Source organism: Hevea brasiliensis, chromosome 15 (assembly GCF_030052815.1).
Source record: "Hevea brasiliensis isolate MT/VB/25A 57/8 chromosome 15, ASM3005281v1, whole genome shotgun sequence".
Taxonomy (NCBI): Eukaryota; Viridiplantae; Streptophyta; class Magnoliopsida; order Malpighiales; family Euphorbiaceae; genus Hevea; species Hevea brasiliensis.
The window spans coordinates 56,005,187-56,014,864 of NC_079507.1; positions in this window are offsets into that span (position 1 = coordinate 56,005,187).

Consider the following 9,678-nt stretch of genomic DNA (forward strand, 5'->3'; position numbering starts at 1 on the left):
CTTATTGAAAATAAAAAGGCTTTGTGAAGGTTAATAGGAAATTTAGTTAGAATATATTATACTAAACTATGAAAAATAAAAGATAATATAATTTATATTATTAATATAATATTAAAAAAAGGAAAAAAATATAAATATAAGAAATGGCCGAAAATAAAGTTTATATTAATTAAAATTTAATGTTAAAAAAATTAGTTTTATAAGTGGATTAAAATAATTTTCATTACTCAAAAATAAAAGTTTAGGGATATTAAAATTTGTAAAAGCTATAAAAAAAAATTCAGCCATAATTGATTTTATAATATATTATAGTCAAATAAAGTAGAAAAAATATAATATAAATTTATATTATTAAGATAACAGTCCAAAGAAAAAAAAAATAGAAATATAAATAATGGCCGAAAAAAAATGGTGCTGAGAATTTCGATTTGTAATCTAAAATCGATCAAATCTGATCTTCATTTGGTTCGGTTTATTTAATTTTTTATGTTCAACAAATATAATTGAATACTTGTGGTGAACCCGAATGTTTATCCGGGCAATTGTTGTGAATCAAATCAGTTATGAGAATTTCGAGTTATAATCTAAAATCGAACCAGATCTTCATCCAGTTCGCTTTGTTTGATTTTTTTTCAATAAATATTGTTGGACCTAGGTATCTTAACTCATGTTTTGATGATAATAAACAATTGTGTTACTAATATATTTTGGAAGTGTTTGTGTTGAGTTTTTAGGCCCTAGATTCCAAATTACCAAATAGCTTCAAATTAAGGTTAAGGAAGAGCAATATAAGAAAGCAAACATTTATGGAAATCTACAATGTAACTTTTATTTATTTTATATCTTGTAAATCTCATTTTATTAATTATGTTGGCTCAAGTGTAGGTGGTACTAAGAATATCTTGTTCAACTTAGTTTTCACCTAATTTTTTTTATCAAGGGAAAATTAAATAAATTTTTCAAAATGTAAAATTAATTTTGAAAAGTATTTTAGTTGTAAAATACATTGAATTAGCTTTCCAATGGCTCAAATGGATCAAAAATCCGAGTTCGGATAAAAAAGTTATGAGTTTTTTAAACTCTTAATTTCTTAGTGTCTTGTAACTTTTTCTTGACCAAGGGGGACTAAAATGAAATTTTCACATTTGAGAAATACAAATTTGTTTTTGAAAGTGTTTCCATTGAAAAGATTATTAAATTAGCTTTCCAACGGTTCAAACAGATCGAAAATCCGAGTTCTGGTTAAAAAGTTAAGCATTTTCGAAGCCTAAGTGCCATTTTGACACTTTCTGTCCAGAGAGCACTTCGGCAGCCGAAAGTGGAGAGTTCAGCTGCCGAAGTTTACTCTTTAAATCATGGTTTTTGAGCGTTAAAAGTCATTTTGTCCAGAGAGCACTCCGGCAGCTGAAAGTGGGAACTTCGACAGCCGAAAGTGGGAACTTCGACAGCCGAAAGTGACTTTTCAAAAGCTGTTTTTTGGCGCTTCAACCTTCGGCAGCAAAAGTAAATAACTCCGGCAGTCGAACCTGGGTTTCTGCAACTCGATAAAACAGAGCTTTGGGTGGTTGAACGGCTAGTTTTGCATTTAATGCACCCTAAACGGCTATTTTCTTGCAAAAATTATAAATAGGCACCATTTATGACTGGAAACATATTTTTTAAGTTTTGAAATAACAATCTTTTAGAAATTTATTATTTCTAAAGATTTTTTTTCATTCTCTCTCTCTAGAACTTGAGCTACTATAGTTAATGTTGAGAACTTGATATTTAAGTTGTAAATTCTTTATTTTGAGAATTCATTCAAGGTTGTTGTGAGTACTTATTGTAATTTTCAGTATGATAGAGCTTTAAATAGCTCTTGAGTATAAAGGGATTTATAAACTAGTAAGGGTTTACTCTTGTGGTGATTGTAAGGGGTTTATTATTCACCCAAAGAAGAATTTTAGTGGAGCTAACTCTCAATGAGGGCCTTGAGGAGAGGACGTAGGCTTGGAATAGCCGAACCTCTATAAATTTCTTATGTCATCATTCTTCCTCTACTCTTCTTCGTGTTTAAATTTCTTTTAGTCTTTAATTTTGTAATTAGAACCCAGTTCACCACCCCTCTTAAGTTGCTACAAGGGACAACAAATATAATTGAATACTTGTAGTGAACTGGACCGTTTAATCGTGCAATTGTCGCGATTCAAACCAGTTCAGAGAAATCTGAGTTGTGATCTAAAATGGAACCAAATCTTCATGAGGTCAGTTTTTTAATTTTTTTTGGTTCAACAAATATAATTAAAAACTTGTAGTGAACCCGACTGTTTATCCGAGCAATTGAGGTGATTCAGACCGGTTCTGAGAATTCCAAGTTGTAATCTAAAATTGAACCCGATCTTTATCCGGTTCGGTTTAATTGATTTTTTTTGTTCAAGAAATATAATTGAATACTTGTGATGAATTGGACTATTTATTTGGGCAATTGTCGTGATTCAAACCGGTTCTGAGAAATCTAAGTTGTAATGTAAAATCGAACAGGATCTTCATCGGGTTCGATTTTATTTTATTTTTTTTTCAATTGAATACTTAGTGAATATTATTAATGATAATTTTTGTTATGTGTCAATTTAAGTAATTGAGTTTCTTATTTAATCAGAAAATGTCAATCCCATTATTTACTACTTTGTACTGGGATGGAGAAATTATTATGGATGATGAAGGCTCTCACTATTGTGGGGGTTCATCAACGGTCATTACTATTGGTAGGCGCATGGACTTTGGTAATTTAGGTATGAAAATAGTGCGTGAAATTGGCCTTAAAGCTGGATGTGAATTTATATCGAATATTTTTTTCAGACAGCGCATTGTAGGAGATGGTTCAGTGAAATGGGATTGTATGGGTTTGGCAAATGATGATGATATCAATATTATGTTTAATTTAATTGATGAAATTGGAGGATTGTCATCCATTGAATTATATATTAACATTTTTCGACCGGATGCATCCATATATGATGTTGATGAAGCGAGACCATCAAATGTTGGTTTCACTAATGCATATACTTGTCCAAATCAAATGAATAATGATTCAGAATCTATTGATAGTGATTATTGTCCAAATGATGATGAGACCAAAGAGGATTGTGATGAGGAGTGGATTGATAGTGATGACATGATCGTAAATGAGGATGTTGATCATCAAAATGACATGGTATTAGATTTGCCTTTGTACTACAACACTCATGTTGTAAATATAATAATGCCTGTTGTCCCTCCACCTTACTCAAAAATAGATTTTTCATTACTAATGGTTGATCCATGGTCAAAACCATCATGTACTTCAATATGGGATCCATCAAAGGAGTTTGCAGTTGGAATGATATTCCCTTTTAGAGATTCGATCCAAAAAGCTGCTAAAGAATATCATTTACTTAAGCACCATGACTTTTGTACTGATGAGACAAAGGGTATAACATATGCCATCAGGTGCAAAGATAGAAAGAGCAATTGTATGTGGAGAATAAATGCGTCACGGAGGGAAGGACGTGATATATGGAAAATTACACTATATAATGGACCCCACACATGTGTTAATCCATCACTCTCACAAGACCATAGGCAATTGGATAGCAGATTTATATCTGAGTTCGTTAAAGCTATTATACGCGAACAACCAACTGTGAAGATAGCTGCATTACAAGTGGAAATTAAAGATAAGGTCGGATATATGCCGAGTTATTGAAAGACGTGGAAGGCTAGACACGATGCAATTGTTAAGATCTTTGGAAGTTGGGAGGAATTTTATAGAAGATTGCTCCAATTCATTAATGCCTTATGCAAACACAACCCTGAGTTCTCTTTCCTGATTAAAACTGACCCTCTTTTTGTTAATAATAAATTAAATCCTAAATAACGGGTTTTCGATAGAATGTTTTGGGCATATAAACAAACAATTGAAGGATTCAAGCACTGTCGAATGGTTGTTTTCATAGACTCAACGTTTTTATATGAAAAGTATAGATGGTGTTTATTTTGTGCAACGGCACTAGACGGCAATAACTATATTTTCCCAATTGCATGGGCAATTGTTGATTGTGAAAATACAAGGAATTAGGATTGGTTTATGTCTTGTTTGAGGGTTTTTATGATAGATCGAAAAGGTATTTGTGTTATATCAGATAGGCATATTGCTATAAAAAAGGCAATGCAGCAAGATTGGTGGCAGCCTCCTGATGGACATCATTGATATTGCTTAAGACACATCCTCAGCAATTATAACACGAAGTTTTAAAAAACTGACATGAAAGAAGCTCTCCGAAAGGCAGGTTAGTTATCTAAGATTAATAGTTATCTAAGATTAATAGTTATTATCACTAACGTTAAATTATCAATGTTACATACTGTAAACAATTGACATTATTTTTTTTATATAGCCCTCCAAATTCAGAAAAAAAAAATTATGAGGCCATGAAGACAATCAAGAGCGAGCATCCAGACACATATGAATAGGCCTTAAAGATACTTTTGAAAAAATGGACACATTCTCATGATAGAGGGAAATGATATGGATCCATGACAACCAATACTGTTGAGTCAGTAAATGGAATGCTAAAGGGGATCTATGCATTGCTAATAGCTGTTATGGTTGAGAAAATATTTTTCCAGTGCGTCGAATATTTTGACACACGTCGCATGATGTTCCACGAGCAACTGCAACTTGGCTTCAAATTTACATCGGTATGTCATCGAGTTTTAATTGAAAATTTAAATGTGGCAAACTCACTTAATGTCTAGTTGTTTAACCGCGATTGTGGTGAATTTAAAGTTTGGAAGGGTGGATCTGGAAAGAAGTATGTAGTTAAACTTGATGAAAGGACATGCACGTGCTGGAAGTTTCAAGAGATACGGATTCCATGTGCCCATGTGATTGCAGCATGCCAATCAATGTTTATTAATTATGAGCAATACGTTTCAAATTATTATACATTGGATCGAATGCTTAAGTCCTATGAGTGGCAATTTCATGCACTAGGACATCATGATGATTGGCTAACAGACAATGATCAAATTCTTGTACCTGATCTAGCATATAAAAGGTCCAAAGGAAGACAAAGTCGTCAAGAAAGAAGAATGAAATGGATTGGAGGGTCAATGGAGAAGTTGGAGAGACGTCTAAAATCAAATGTTAGATCTCAATCAGTGAAACTGCTATTGGTTCTGTGGTAATAATTTCGAACACATGTTACTATTATTCATTAAATAATTTTTAATATAAAATTTTTTTTATTACATGTATGTTTTTTTTTTAACAGGAGAATGGCATCGAGGATTGTTTGCTAAAATTACAGAACCCATCAACTGAAAATGTGAAGGAAGTTAAGCGTACACTGAGGAATATAATGAATGCTCTAAAGTAGGAAAGTCGCCTTTGCCAGATGCCTCCTCCTTAGCCTGCACCTCACGTAACAACTTTTAGAGATGAATTCGAAGAGGACCAACCTGTCAAGCAGCCTGAGCCCTCACATAGATGACGTCGATCACGTCCTGCTCGATGTCGACAACAGTTGGTTCATCCACAATCTCCGCCTCGTGATGCTTCTGATCTTGATCCTGATCCTTCTGATCCAGTTCCTGCGCCTCCTGCACCATCTAATCCTGGTCCGTCCATCATTTTCCAACCATATTCAGAAAGTATCCCAACACAATACAGTGATTGGGTGTCTGGCCCATCAATCCCTGGTCCAATAGCTACATGGATGCCATACCAATCTCACATGCACAGCAAAACCACGTTCGACTTCATTAAGAGTCAACAGCCACAAACACCATTCAGCGACTTATTTGCTCCTTTTGGCAAACCATCTACCATTAGCCCATCACATTATGCTTCCTCTCCATTTGGTGGATATGGTTTAGAACAATACTTTGCACCATATCAGTCTGGTTCCTTAGGCCATACTCTTTCTGGTGCCGGATTATTTGGACACTATGAACAGAGTGGTATGCATTATACTGCAGGGGGGGGGGGGGGGGCATCATCAATACAAGAACAAGGAGAACCTAACCAACCCCAAGATGCGCACAAGGTGATCCACTAGATCAGGAAGAAGGGGGAAAACATCGAGTTCTTCGACCGAGGCGACATATACGAAGACCTGGCTGTGACATATGACTTATTTTTATACTTGTCTTATTTAATATATTAAATATGCAACTACTTTTATTTTCGTTTTATTATATTACATCTTTTAAATGTTCTACTATTTTATATACTTGTTTTAATTTGTCTTCAATTTTGTCTTTTATATCTACAATATTCGCTTCTTACTCGTACAATATGATGATGAAAATATTATAATTTAATATTTTTTTATCTATCAAATTAGTTATTTTAAAAAAAATAAATTACATTATAAATTTCCGTTACCATTACAATTAATAAAGTTAAAATTTTACACTTTAATATTTTTAAATATATAAAACTAACATATCTTTAAATATACAAATCTAATTTGTTTTAAAAAATATATCAAAAAAATTTCCATACTAATTCAAATATCATACATTAATAGTTTTAAAATTTAAACAATTTTTTTGTTTTAAAAATTTATAAAAACAAAAACATATCTTACAAAATAAACAATAAAAATTTCAATTATGATATTAATACATTAATTCTTTTTAATCTTTACAACTATAATATTTTTACAATGTATAAACATTATTTAATTCACCAAATATATAATATTTACTTAATTTTACTACTAAAAAATAAATAAAAACTAAAATTGGGTCATAAAACACGCTATTATGATTACAACAAAATTTTATACTTTTACGTTTGTTAATCTATAAATTAAATAAATAAATATATATATATATATATATATATATATATATATATATATATATATATATATATATATATTAAATTTACAACTCTAATATGTTTTAAAAAATAAACCCAAGCAATTCCTCAATAGGATAAATATAACATATTCATTCAAATATTATACATTAATATTTTTATTGTATAAACTAACACTTTCTTTAAATTATAAAAGGAAAATAATTTTTTTTTACAAAATAAATAAAAATATTTCCATTATAATTTTTTACATTATTTTTTTATATCGTATAAATAAAATTAAATTTCGGGTGAGACAAGGACGCTACTTATATTAGCGTCTTGTGCATGTATTGGCTGCCTTACAGATTACAGAACTGGGACCCACCTGGGACGCTACTTATATTAGTGTCTTGTGCATGTATTTGCCACCTTACATAGTTGTAGAATTGGGACCCACCTAGGACGCTAGTGTTACTAGCGTTTTGTTCTGTCCGCTGGTATGACTAGCATCCCGAGACTAGGACACCATCCAAACTCACGTCTTGAAGCTCCAGCATCCACGCAAGCACAATTCACACCTTTTTTGTAATTTTTGAATGCATCACCTCCATTTGGTAATTTTATGTCCACTTTACCCTTGTACGGTAAAAACCTCAAACGCGTGTCTGACAAATGAAACACATTTTCTGTAACACCCCTCACCCGTCTACAGTGTAGCCGAGCAAGGCATGTTACACTCGGTGCCGGAACACCTTGTCTTATCTTACTTTATTCTTTTAATAATTTTGAACTCATTATATTTTAAAATAAATTAAATTCATAGGAGAAACTGACGGAGTTTTCCCTAATTTATCATCGTTTGGCGTGTCTCGTTATTTACCTATTTAAAAACCTCAACAATATTTCAATTCATATTCACCATAATCATCTCATCATTACAAACATCATTATGGAATTCAATTCCATACTCATTTGTACAAATCAATTAATGCCTAATTTATATATGAAAATTTTCAAACTTCATTAAGATACATGATTTACACACTAATTATATAAATTCATAGTTTGCATGATATACAAATTAATTATAATTCCATAATTTACATTTCAACATAATAACTAATTATAATGCACAAAATATATAATAGGACTTTTGTGAGCTCTATCTACATGCATTGTTGAGGAGGTGATAACCTTGAACAGTTCTGACACTTCTGCAGATTCGGACTCCAAAAATCCCAGTCTAATGTCCACTGAGTTTTAGCTTCAGTATCTGCACGAAGGAAACAATCTATCGCGCTAAGCATTTTTGCTTAGTGGTACGATAATATAACAAGAAAATAATATATATAAATAAAGAAAGAAACGAAGCATCATTTGGATACTCAGGAATTTAATTTAATTTAATATGATATTTGTAGTATTAACTATCTTTTGTTCTAATTTGTTCCTCTTTGGAAGCGCTTAGTTCCTAAATTCACAGTAATAATATACAATATATAAAATTAATAAAAATACTAAGTTTATATTCATATGATTATAGAATGTACATTTGTAATATTTATTTAAGTTATACCTCTTTTTGCTAATCTTTCATCACTTTACTTAACAATTTTTATGTGGTTTGGATCATTTGATAATAACTAATATTCTTAATTCAAACTAATTCTTTTCAAGTCTCTTTAACTCATTTATTTAATTTCTAATATTTTTAATTTATTTCACTGCCCAAATAACCTATGACAGGCTGACTAAACTGGATAAGTGGGTCTCTGGGCACTGGACTCTGTGGTGTCTCGGGCCGTCATACTATGAGACGTGAAATACGGAACATCAACCACGTATGCAATCAATATGGCTAAAAATCCATGGTAACAGATAATCGGACATACAAGCTATGAAGACGGGCATAAAGCCATAAATACATGTATAAAGCCTTACGCAGTACTGCTCAAATAATACCTTATTGGCATGCCAATCTATCTAATCTGACACACGTGTCTAGGCAATATATGGGCACATTAGTACCATTTAATGTTCTTATGTTTTATTATTTCATTATATATTATTTTTTTTTATTTATATTTTATAGCATTTTAAATTCTAATTATGATGGAAGTATAATTTCCAACTCACATTAATACGTAATTTATACATTCATTATATTATCTATATTAATCACAATTCACATTAATTGTTTCACGTATCAACGTACTCAAAACATTCTTCCTTTCTCCAATAATGAGAACTAATGTCCCATTCATACCTTTATATGATTCATTTTTTCATTACAAAATTTATATGAATTATCATTTGCCATTCAAGAAGTATTTTTGCTTACTAAGTATTTTATGATTTACCTTATTTCTACTCATGTATCATTTATTTGGTAGGATATTATTATTATTATTCTAATTACAATGAAACATAAATCCTCATGATGACTTCATCTCATTTATACATTTGACAATCTACTTATATTAATTACAATTTCATATTTTAAGTTGAATTACTAATATATTATGAATTCTATTAGTGATGGGCATATAAGCCCTAACTACCTATTCACATAATTTAGGTGAATTACCATTCATATTTCAAGTAATTCATGAACATTTCATTGATTTCAAATCTTTTGCTTTAATTTCCCTCTAACAATTTGGCCAAGATGCATAGTCCATTGGCCATACTTCCTTCATGGAAGTTATTGCTTCATGTGTTAATTTAAATATTTCCTTTTAAATCATTTACCTTAAAATTATAATTCTAGCCATAATTAATTGATTAATGACCCTAGATAGTCTATGAATTTCAGAAATTTCTATCCCCTTTGTCATACAATTCCA